Source organism: Rhinolophus sinicus, linkage group LG06, assembly GCF_036562045.2.
Source record: "Rhinolophus sinicus isolate RSC01 linkage group LG06, ASM3656204v1, whole genome shotgun sequence".
Lineage (NCBI taxonomy): Eukaryota > Metazoa > Chordata > Mammalia > Chiroptera > Rhinolophidae > Rhinolophus > Rhinolophus sinicus.
Window position 1 is genome coordinate 83,317,196 of NC_133756.1, and position 12,847 is coordinate 83,330,042.

The 12,847-nt window shown below is 42.5% G+C and overlaps 1 long non-coding RNA gene and 1 pseudogene across 1 annotated transcript in view; both read left to right on the forward strand.

The window, feature by feature from the left end:
- The window catches only part of LOC141572423 (uncharacterized), a 471,478-nt gene that overhangs the window by 226,299 nt on the left and 232,332 nt on the right, over positions 1-12,847 (forward strand). The window contains exon 2 of the long non-coding RNA XR_012497782.1: positions 12,519-12,592. This is a non-coding gene — a long non-coding RNA (uncharacterized LOC141572423). The remainder of the gene's footprint in view (positions 1-12,518; positions 12,593-12,847) is intronic.
- Positions 2,774-3,179, forward strand: LOC109435625 (V-type proton ATPase subunit G 1; annotated as a pseudogene).

A 12,847-nucleotide genomic window follows, 5' to 3' on the forward strand; every position in this document is an offset into this window, starting at 1 on the left:
ATCAGAAATGTAGATTTAACCCAAATGCCCATTGACAGATAAATGGATAAATAAATTTTGCTATATTCGTACACTGAAATATTAGCCATAAAAACGAATGGAGTCCTGATACATGCTACAATGTGATGAACCTCAAAATATGCTAAGTGAAAGAAGCCAGTCATAGAGGTCATATATTGTATGATCCCATTTCTATGAAATGTCCAGAATAGGCAAATTTAGACACAGCAAGCAGATTGGAGGTTGCCAGGGGCTGACGAGGGAGTATGAACATGGGGTGATGAAAATATTTTGGAATTAGATAGAGACAGTGATTGCATAACACTGTGAATGTACTAAATTGTTCACTTTAAAATGATTAATTTATGTTATATGAATTTTATCTCAATAAAAAACTTACAGACAAACAGAAAAGGGGATAGTCTTGGGGGTCTCAGTAAATTGTATCGATTCTTTCTTATCATCCTGAGCTGTCTTATGAAGCTGCCCACATATATGTGTGGGTATCTACTAGGGCTATCACTCTGCACAACTCCAGGGGACACAATTGATATGATGGTCCATACAGATAGAGCATGTGGCACACTGGGGTGCCACGGGACCTCTGGCCAAGAGAGGGGTACAGCAGAAGCTCCAGGCCAGCCTCCATCTATGTCTCCTGCTCCCATGGTCATGATGGGATTGGTTTCCCTCCCTGCAGCTGCCAACCAAGGGAACTGACCATTGATAATCAAGACCTATTGGGTAGAAAGAGGTTCCCCCCGCCCCCATGGTATCAGAATCCACCCCTGCCATTCTTCCTGTCTCCTAACACAGTGGTCATTGCCAGCATTCTTGAGCTATAGTGGGCAAGGGAGGGGAGACAACCCGAGGTGATGACAGAGGAAACCCAGAGTCATTATTTTAATGGAGTCATTGGCTGTGCTTCCAAATCTTCTTATCAATGTTAATAGAATTAATTTGATTGTATGCTCTCCCTCTTCTCCCTCTCTCTCCTTTCTCATCACAAATGACTTTCCTCATGGATATTACCCTAGAGCATGACAAGTTTCCAGTTATTGGGACCTTTGAGGCGATGGTGGCAACATGCAGCAGCTCCTACTTACTCGGAGTTGGCTGCAATGACCTCCTTAGACATCGGCTTCTCTTGCTCTTAGTGTACTGGGGATGGAGAGGATCATAAAGAGTTTCTAGCCTTCTGTCTTGGGGTGTCTCCCTAAAGAACTAAGAAATCCGATGTCCTGCTTCCATCAGCCACAACAAAATTTAGGGCCCATAACTCTGAAAAATTTTGCTTTGCTCCTCAATGCAGAATTCTTAAGCCACATGGAAGTCTCTACCCTGCTAGTAGACTCTCTTCCTACCCAATTCAGGCCTCACAGACCAGAAGCTTGCAAGACCATTGCATAGAGCTATGCATAACCTGCATACCATGGAGGGTAGAGGTAGAATTCATCAGGTGCCGGGGGCCTTGGACACTCTGCCAGGGGCCTGGCCTCAGAGGGAAGGATCTGCAAGCAAGGGTGAAGATGCCTTTGCCCTAATAGGTATTGTCTAGTGGGTGAGCCCCCCTCCCAGTGTTCTTCTCATTGTCTCCTCAGAGGTGGCTTCATTGAGGCTGCAAGGTAGAAGAGGAGCTTCCTGAGTTCTGGGCAAACTCCTATGTCCCCCATACACAGACTTCCTTGGGCAGCCTGAGAAGCCTGCCATGTGTTGTCCTCCTGGAAAGACTGTATGGAAAGGTCCCTGGTGTTTACTAACTGCCAGTTCAGGTTTCAACAGAGTTGGAAATAAGGAATCCATGGCAGCTACAAATGGCACCCAGAGTTAGCCCTTTGCCTGCTGTGCTGTGGCCACTTGCCTGGCCTGATGGTCTTTACAAGATCAGATTGATTTGGGATCTGTCAGTTGGATGCTATGTGACTGTACCCCTCTAGCAGGCACCCTCTGGTTTCTGCATCTGGAAGAATGCCTTAGGGAGGTCACCTGCTTTGCATTTCTAGATGGCTCAGGATCATGCCTTGTAGTGGTGGAAGGGGAGACTATGTGGCAGTGTGCGGCGTGAATGGAGCCCAAGAGAGATTCCAAAACCTGTTGGAGTCCTGTCCTGGTCACTATCTAGCTGCATGACTTTGGGCAAGTAATTTCCCCTTAATGGGCTGTATTGTTTGGCTTGGCTACTATAATAAAGTACCACAAACCACAAACTGGGTAGCTTAAAACAACAAAAATGTATTGTTTCACAACGCTGGAGATTAGAAGTCTGACATCAAGCTGCTGGCAGAGCCATGCTCCCTCTGAAACCTGTAAGGGAGCATCATTCCTTGCTTCTTCCAGCTTCTGATAGCTCTAGACCAGGGGTGGCCAAACTTTTTTCAACGTTTTTTACCAAGGGCCATATGCGGTAACATACACAAACAGCCAGGCCACTCACTCGAGGTGAAGTACGTATTGCCTCACCTGGTTTATTTAAGTAAACTAAATATATTTTTGGAATTTGCTGCGGGCCAATTAACAATGGATTGCAGACCGCAGTTGGCCCGCGGGCCACAGTTTTGACACCCCTGTTCTAGACATTCCTTGGCTCGTGACAGCATAACTCTAAACTTCACATGGCATTTTCCCTATGTCTCTTCACATAGTCTTCCCTCTGTGCATGCTTGTCTATGTGTCCAAATGTTCCCTTTCCATAAGGACATCTGTCATATTGGACTTCATTTGAACTTGATTACCTCTGTAAAAACTTGATTTCCGGGCTCGAGTCATTGCCACCATGGCCAGTCAGTCACTGGGTATCCAGCGGCTGCTGCAGGCCAAGAAGTGGGCCTCTGAGAAGGTGTCTGAGGTCCCAAGTGAAAGAACCAGGGCTGAAGAGGCCAAAGAGGCTCAGCCTGAAAGTGACTGCACCGCCTGAGAGGGAGAAGGAGCTCAAGGCTGAGGAAGCGGCGGCTCTGGGGTCGCCGGGCAGTTGCAGCACCGAAGGACAGAAAAGGCACCCGAGAGAGGGCCATCCTCCAGACCGACTTCCAGCCGGACAGGGATGAAGTCCGGGTAACCTCTTGGCCTTTGTCTGCGACATCTGGCCAGAGATCCACGAAAACTACCGCATAAATGGATGGGGAGGAGGAAAGAAGCGCCTGTTCCATGGATTGGCCTTCAGACGCCTCCATGGAATATGAAGCTTTAGCGAAGCTTGAGTTATATTCTTGTGCAAGGCATTAAGTTATTTCTGTTTATTATACAGTGGGTCCTTTTGCTTTTTGGAGAACAGCAAATCTAGCTCCTTTCTACAAACTTACGACTTATCCAAAGATGTCATCTTTTTACCTCATATTTCTTAGAAACTTAATGGTATATGTTGTCTGTTTTCCTATGCCTTTTAGTTCAAACTATATATATATATATATATATATATATATATATATATATATATATATATATATATATATATGCTGGCTTTTTCTTTCGTAGATGTAGTAAACAAACAAACAAACTTTTTAAGAAGAAAGGGATTAAATAATGCCTTTTTTCCCCCTAACACTTTCTCGCAGGTCAGGGGTTTTATCTGTGAAGAAGTAGTAAATAGTTATTTGTAACCTGTGTAAAGCAGCAGCTAGCCTTAAAATAGTCTTTTTTTTTTTTTTTTTTTTTTTTTTTTGCTAAGTATTAGAACAATGAGTACTAGCATACATAGTTGTTTGGGCTACTTTTAGTATCTCTTAATCAAAGTTACTATATGATAGAATTCAGGAACTTGTTAAATGTTATATTACTTGGTATACTGATAATTATTTAGAAACAAATGATTTTTTCATACAAAAAATAAAATAAAAACTTGATTTCCAATAAGGTCACATTCTCTGACCTTATTGGAAATCATTCTGAGGAACAGGGGGTTATAACTTCAACATATCTTTTTTGAGGGACACAATTCAGCCCTGAAACATGAGCCTTGGTCTCCTTACATGTGTAATGAAGGTTGTACTGTTCATTATGGACCTTCTATGATTCCATACTACTTGCCAGAAAGTCCCCCACCCACTCACCCCCATCTCTTTTGCCATTGTAATTAAAAGAAAATCTAAATTCCCAAGAAGAGGAAAAGAAGAATTTTGCATAAGTGGTTGTCAAACTAGAAGAATTTCCTGGGGAGTAGGTTAAAAATGTCAATGTTTCTGGTTCTTTCCCAGAGACTCTGATCCAAGGGATTGTCTGGAGCCTGAGAATCTGCATTTTTACAAGCTCTGTGTGATTCTGATGCCACTGGTCCTCAGACTAGTCTAAGAAATTCCTCTTTTCACAATGTACATGTAACCAAAACATCAAGTGATACACCTTAAATGGTCACAGTATTTCCTTTTCTTTTTTTTTTTTTTATAGAGTAAGGAAGTTTATTAGGATATGGTCTAAGGGAACAATGAGCCATGAAAGACAAATGGCACCAAAAGGTTTGGGGTTTGAGTTTTATATATTGTTGGCTCCGGGCCAGCCCTGCATGTGATGTACAGACTTGGGTCATTTGCTTGACATGTGTAGGTTATATAACCCATTCCTTTCTGCACATGCCCTTACCCATAATACACACAGAAAAACCCACGGGGAGGGGTGGGCGGTGGTTAAAACTGCAATGCTAATTTATTGTAACTATATTACAATGAGATGCTAAGGTTAAACCAAAGGTAAGCTTTAACATTCTGCACAGGTGTCAAAAACCAGATAATTTTAGCCAGATTTTACTTCCCTCTTTTCAGGATGTTCTAATCACAAAAATTGTCCCTGGGTGTTAGACCTGGGTGGTCCCTGGGGAGTGGACTTTGGCAGTACAAAGTGCCAGTTACATTATCACCCACCCCTCCTGTCTCTCATGCCTACCTTCTGCCTAATATTCCCTCCTCAAGTAATAAGAATGTAATTCATTGTGGTCTCAGGACGATGATCATTCTGGCTGCTTCCTGCAGATTGTGGGTGTTGTAAGGGCCTTGGGTTCCTACACTTGCTGCCTGTCGACAGGAGGTAATGGCTCATGATGTCCATCTAGGGGTCCTTGATAGATAACAAGGTCCCATGGAGAGAGTGGTTGGTAGTCCTGGCGGAGAACCAAGTTACAGTTCGATTTGTGTGGACGAGTCCAACTCCAGCCATCTGTTTCCCCAAAAATAAGATTGGGTCTTACACTAATTTTTGCTCCCAAAGATGCATTAGGGCTTATGTTCAGGGGATGTCATCCTGAAAAATCACGCTAGGGCTTATTTTCCAGTTAGGTCTTATTTTCAGGGAAACACGGTATGTTACTGGAATAGTGGCTTGGTCCTTTTGCTGATGCAGTAAAGAATTACAGATCAGCAAACACGAAGGTAGAGAGTAAGCAAAGTTTATTAAGATACATTCTGAGGGAAGAATGGGCCAAGTCAAGAAAGACAAATGGCCTGTATACAGTTTTAATTTGTTGATTATGCATCAATAAAGATGGGGGAAAAAAGAAGTACCTCTTTGCCTTTTGGTGCAGACTCGGGTTCTGACCTCACTAATAGGTGGACTGTATGAGGTGTAGTCACAAAATATGGTGAATGTTTAAATTTTAAAAATGTATTACAGTAAAACACACATTGCCATTTATCAATCTCAAAATACTTCCCCTCGCTTTGAACACATACTATCGTTATTGCCACTTTCTGAAGCAGTTCTGGAAGTCCTCTTTCATGTCTTTACTTCATCCTTCATCATGACAATGGTCTGTGTCACACATCGCTTCTGGAATGGCAGTTTCTGTCAAATAAAAACTACAGTGTGTCCTCATCCACCTTATTCACTGGATTTGGCACCGAGTGACTTCTGGCTCTTCCCAAAGTAAAATGACCATGAAAGGAAAACGTTTTGAATCTATTCAGCACATTGAGGCAGCCATGACAGCACAACTAAAGACACTCACGAAAGAGGACTTCCAGAACTGCTTCAGAAAGTGGCACAAAAGATGGGATACGTGGGTTTGAAGCGAGGGAGAGTATTTGAGGGGGATTAATGGCAACGTGTCTTTTACTGTAATAATTTTTTTTTAAATTTAAACATTCACTGTAGTTTTTGCTAACACCTCGTAGATGCTGAGATACATCTACGAGAAGGAAGAGCAATCTAATCTTAGCCCTCAGCACTCTGGCTCCACTGCCCTTGCCTTAGTTACTGTCCCACGCAGAGACCTGAAGCAGGGGAGGCTCCCCAATATGCGTGCTCCTGGGGTCTTCTCTCAGGTCCCAGGGAAAGAATTATGGCCGTGTGAAGGAGTCAGGGGCTGGGCGGAGAGCTGGACAGTTCCCATCACCTCAAGGCTTGTGACAAATACCCTTCATTATCACTGAGGAATAAGTCACTTTTGCAGTCCCAGATATCATTTCCTAATTGGTAAGATGAGGCTGATTTATTTGTTAATTAACAGATGGAGACACATGCAATAATGTGGTTTGCTTTATTTATACTTGACAGAGGTGGGTTTCTGGAGAAGTGCCTGGGGACGCAGGAACTGCCTGATGGAGGGGCTGGGATAATGGATGTGATGGGAAGATGAATCATCCTGTATGGGGACCCTCATGGCTATACCTGTCCTCCTACATTCCTTTCCTGACCAGGAAATCAGTGTTATTTCCCCACAGGTTTAGCAAATTTGTTTGGTCAGGTGATAAAACAAAGGTATTATTTATTAAAAAGCTCAAATTTTCATCCTTTCTGCAATTATTTCTTTATTCTCTCTTCCACGGATATTGAATGTCTACTACTACATGTATTAGGCACTGTGCTAGGTGCTAGGGAGCCAGCAGTGAACACCACAGGCACACCCCTTGCTTTTAGAGCTCAGTTGCCTTCTTCTACACAGTGGAGTGACCCTAAGAGAACTCTTTTTAAAAAATTGAACTATATGTTACATATAACATGGTGTAAGCTTAAGGTGCACAAGTGTTGGCTTGACACATTTACGTATAGCCATATGATTACTATAGTAGCATTAGCTAATAGCGCTATCGTGTCACATAACTATCGTTTCTCTTTGTGTTGAGAACAGTTAAGCTTTAGTCTCAGCATCTTAGAAGTTTATACTACAGTATTGTTGACTCTAATAACTACACTGTGCATTAGATCTTTAGAACTCATTTATCTACTAGTTGTAAGTTTGTACCTTAAACAACATCTCCCTAATCCCCTCTCCCCACTCCATCTGAGCCCCGGTAACCATCATCTTACTATTTGTTCTTACAAGTTCAGTTTTTCAGATTCCACATATAAGTGACATCATACAGTATTTGTCTTTCTCTGTGACTTATCTTACTTAGCATAAAGTCTTCAGGGTCCATCCATGTTGTTGCAAATAGCAGGATTTCCTTTCTTCCTTGTGGTTGAATAATCTCTCTGTGTGTGTGTGTGTGTGTGTGTGTGTGTGTGTGTGTGTGTGTGTCACATCTGTACCCGTTCATCCCTGGAGGGACACAGGTTGTTTTCATATATTGACTGTTGTGAATGCTGCTGAATGAACACGGGGGTGCAGAGATTTCTTTGAAATTTCAATTGTTTGAATAAATACCCAGGAGAGGGATTGCTGGATCAAATGGTAGCTCTAGTCTTAACTTTTTGAGGAACTGGCATATTGTTTTCCATAGTGGCTGTACAGATTTACATTCCCACCAATAGTGCACAAGGGTTCCCTTTTCTCTACAGCCTCACCAACACTTACCTCTTGTCTTTTTTTTTTTTTCCTTTTTTTTTTTTAATTGGGGAATGTTGGGGAACAGTGTGTTTTTCCAGGGCTCATCAGCTCCAAGTCAAGTCGTTGTCCTTCAATCTAGTTGTGGAGGGTACAGCTCAGCTCTAAGTCCAGTCACCATTTTTTTTATCTTTAGTTGCAGGGGGTGCAGCCCACTATCCCGTGAGGGAATTGAACCAGCAACCTTGTTGTTGAAAGCTCTTGCTCTAACCAACTGAGCCATCAGCCGCCCTTCCTCCTCTTGTCTTTTTGATAAAAGCTATTCTAACAGATATAAAGTGATATTACACTGTGGTTTTGATTTGTATTTCCCTGATGGTTAGTGACATTGAGCACTTTTCATATATGTGTTGGCTATATATTCAAGTTCTTTGCAAAAAGAGCTGCTTTGTTTACCCTATTCCTCCACACTCAGTGTGAAGAAAACATAAATCCATGACTGCAGGATGCTTTGTGGCAGCTCAGCTCTGGGCAGACTCAGCCACATTGAACACTTGGTAGATGCTTCCTTTAGGCTAGACAGACCTTGTTGGGAGTGAGTCATCCTCAGTACAACACCAGCACAAGTGGAAGACTTTTCCTCACTTGGGAGCAGAAGCCTTGGCCTGCCTGTGCTGAAGGGTGTTTGTAGGCCCCTAACCTGGGATGTGGGCTTTCCTGGGACGTGCCTCATCCCAGGTCCACGCCTTTTAATTACAAAGGTCAGCATAAGACTTTCAAGGTATTCTTTCCTTTTGATCCACAGCTTGAATTCTCTTTAAAAGACTCTATCCCGTAGATGGCCATGTCTGGGCTAAGTATCAGAAGTTAGCCAATGTCTACAAAGTTTGTAATTTGAAGTGTTTAGTGATTTTCTTATTACATTGTGCCTTAGCACCTTCAATCCCAATAACAAACCTATGAGATAGGCACTATAATCACCTTCATTTTACAGATGAGAAAATGGAGGTGTGAAGAAATGAAGGTCTCCCGAGGTCTCCCAGCTGGTGAAGGGCAGAGCAAGGGTCTGGTTCTGGAGCTGGTGTTCTTAGCCACCTCCAGTCCCTTCCTCCCAGGATAGTGTAAGCCTCGTCCATGGCCAGATCTGTATCCATACCCATATCTAGCTTCTCTCTCCCTCTCCCTGTCTGCACAAGCTCATACCTAGATGATTGTCAGGACACAGTCGGGACTTGTCGTCAAGCACACTGCAGTGAGAGGCTAGATTTGCTTGTTAGTGGGCTGTTTGTCCTTTTCACTCTACCTTGTTTTTCCCTTTTCTCTGTGTACTGAGGGGCATGTTAACAACATTTCAAATAGGTTGAAAGAAGAACAATAGCCTCCAGAAAAAAGCAGTTGTAGGCAGGTAGCGTAATGGCTGTGGGCTCAGGCTCTGGAGCTAGACTATCTGTGTCAGTCCTCCTCTGTCATGTACCAGCTATGGGACCTCTGCAAGTTATTTCACCTCCTCAGGCCTCAGTTTCTTCCTGGGTTAAATTGAGATAGTAGTAGTAGCTGTCTCATATAGTTATTGTGGAGATTAAGCTAAGGTAATGCATGTACAGTGCTGTTGCAGGCAGAATAAATGATGCATAATGATACTAGACATGATGAACAGGATGTGGGTGGGAGAGAAGGAGGAAGAAGGAAAGGGGTCAGGCATGTTTTCAAGTGTCCACCACCAGCTTTGGGGAGAACGTGCTCACCTCTCTGGCCCAGAAGTAGCTGCCTGGTGGCCATGGAGGAAGCATCCCTTAGCAGATGTGCAAGGATAGGAATGATTCCAAAGTATTCTCTTCAGAGGGGTCAACCATGTGTCCACACATGTGTTCAAGCCCCCCACACTCTGGGAGCACTTTGACAGTGAGTCATACAGTGTTGCAGTGCCAGCTTCCAACTCCTGCTACGTAACTCTGCAGAGATCTTTGCTTCAGTCTATGAAAACAGATGGTATAAGTAATTAGAAAGCCAAACAGCTTTGCTAAGACCCCCAAGAAGGTAATTGTTTCTGCCAAGCATTCATAATAGCTACCATTGTGCCCCAATTAAGTATCAGGTCCTTCATACAACAAAGTGATCCTGGTAAATGGTAGATCAGACCATATCCTTCTGCTGCTCCAAAGGGGTCCCCATTTCACTAAAAAAAAAAAGGGGGGGGGAGTTAAAAAAAACCCCAAAGCCTTACGTGGCCTATAAGGTCCTATGGGATCTAACATCCCATTCTATCTTGGGAGATAGACTCTCTTGCTACTCCTCTCTCTTTGCTGCCCCAGCCACACTGGCCTTCTCTATACTGCAAACATGGCAGACACACTCTTGCCTCAAGGCATTGGCTGTTCCCTCTTCCTGGAATGCTTCCCCCAGGTATCCCCATGGCTCATTCTTTCTGTCATGCAGGGTCTCTGGTGCCACTCCCCGCACAAGAACTCAGGATATGGTGAGGCCAAAAAGGAACACCAATGGAACCATATATTCTTGCTGGTGGTTGGCTTGGAGACACAGGAAGCAGGAGCCACAGGATCCGCAATCCGCCATTCACTTCTCTGCCAACCAACCAACCCCCAACTCCCCAGCATAGACACAGCAATTATATTAGTGGCTAATGGCTAACCAGTAACAGCTGATGGCTACCCATCCACAGTGGATGGCCATCTGATTATAGCTGATGGCCATCTAATAACTGAGCCAGCACCTCCCCAAGTGAGGCCGAGAGCCTGGAAACTGCTCTCTGGGACTCTGTCACCACACTTTCACTCCTTTGAGTCTTTGCTCAAATGTTCCCATCTCTGTGAGGACCAAGCTGACCACTTTAATTTAAATTGCAAAGCCTTCTCCATCCCCATACATGTTCTACTTTCCCCTTAAAAATACTTACCTTTTAATACACTAGATAATTGTCTAATTTATTATAGTTACTTGCTTTCCAATTAGAATATGAACTCTATAAAGGCAGGGATTTTTATGTTTTGTTTAATGAGGTAGTCCCAGTGCTTGGACCAATGTCTGGCACAGTAGGCTCTCAATGTGTTGATGGTTATGTAAGTGTGGATATTGTCTTACTTAATACTTACAACAAACTTATAAAGTAGGTGTTATTATTATCCTCAGATTACAGGTAAGGAAACCAAGGCCCGAAAGATTAAGCAACTTTTTTAAGGCCACACAACTAAGTAATGGTGGAGCTGAATTTGGAACCTAATATCACTTTAGAGATGATGCTAAGGTTAATTATACTATGGTGCTTCAATCACTTATTTTCCCACCTCCATCTCCGTATTCCCTCTCTCCTATGCACGTGCACAAAATCTACTTTCTACCAGGTACCATGATGGGCTTGTGAATCCAAAGAACTGACACGTAACTGAATGATCATTGCCTTCAAGATGTGTACAGTACAACAGGGCAGAGCTCCAAGGGGCTACATTCAAATTTGTAGGAAAGGAAGTTTTTACTAAGTATGATTAAGCTGGAAAATTTGGCATGATTTTCTTTGCAATCTGGCTTCTAGTAATATTAATCTATTTTCATCTTGTCTGCGTACCACAATATCCACAAACTCCGCATAAAAATCTCTACATAGGAAGGCAGAAGTCTCATCTAAATATTGTATTTGGTGCCTGACACAGTGTTGGTGCCCTGAAAGCTCTTGGTAAAAATTATAGGAGGTGGCTTGAAACAGGAATTATCATCATGTTGTTGCTTTAGTTAAAGATAGTCCTGGCTGAAAATCACAAGGGAGAAAAATAATCAAATTCTTTTCTTTATGTGTAGTCCCAAAGGCTAATGGTTAGTTTTCTTTAAAGTCTTGATCAGTGAAGTGTCCATATAAGAGGATAAGTGAAACTGGTTTCTTGGTATGAGGTGCAAATTTTGTGAATTTCTTTCCTACTAGTGAAACGTCAACACAATTTCATCTGCTATTATTATTTGTAGGGATAATATAGTTAACATTAATTAACTATTAATAAAATTAATATTAATAATAGTACTATTAAGGACTAACACTATGCCAGGTCTATTCTAACTGCTTTCCATATATTATTTTATTTAATGTTCACAGCTTTCCCCACAGGTAGGTAATATTAATTCTGTTTTACATAGAAGGAAATGAACTTGGAGAGATTAGTAAAATAATATGTTCAATCTAGCCCAGTGCCTGGAATATGTTGGCTACTCTTAGTAGTATACTATGGTTGTAGATGCCTGGACTTTCCAAGACACACCTGGAGTCCATTAGTATTTGCTGCCTATACCACCTCTTGGGTTAATGAGTTTTATAAGCTAACAACCAGCTGTGTTAAGCAGTAATACTTTCTTTGATTTGTTTTAAACTACCTATTTCAGGCTTCAAGTGGTGCCTCTGTAGCTTCAGGAGTTCATGAGCACATCAAGTTCATCTTTGATGGTCTTTTATCTTGTAGTCATTTATTGTGCATCTGCTATGTGCCAGGCATTGTGCTACTCCCTGTGAATACAAAGAAGAAATCTCCTCTGACCTTAAGAAACTCTCAGTTAAAAGACTTTGATTACTGGCCTCTAACGTAATTGTGAAGAACAGACTTTGGAACCAAGTGAACAGGGTTGAATACACATTGTACATATCACAACTTCAGGTGGTACCATCCACATCAAATACAAGCATACAGTGTGGAGTTGTGCAGTGTACAACCTCCACATCAGCATGCAGTGACCTTGTAGCTGGAGGAAGGGGGTATGTGTCAGAAAAACCTTATATTTTTAAAAATTCTGTTTCCTTATTTGTAATATGGTAATCTCACTGTGTTCCTCACAGAGTTGCCTTGAAGATTAAATGAGATCGTGCATGCTGAGTGAAGATTTCAGTGTCTGGCACACAGGGGCTGCTGAGTAAGTAGTAGCCTGTACCACCTTGTCCTTCCAGAGTCAAGAGTATGCTTTGCTGTGAAGTGAGCTCTAAATGAGTCTAATCTTATTTGGGAAGGTTCAGGCCTAAAGTTTTACCTTATTAATACCGTGGCATGAATCAATAGAAATTGTGTTCTCAGCTGCTGCTGAAAAGTTAAAAACCTCATCTGAGCCAGTCAAGATGGCAGAGTAGGTAAATGATGTACTTTCATCCTCTCACAATCACATCAAAATTAC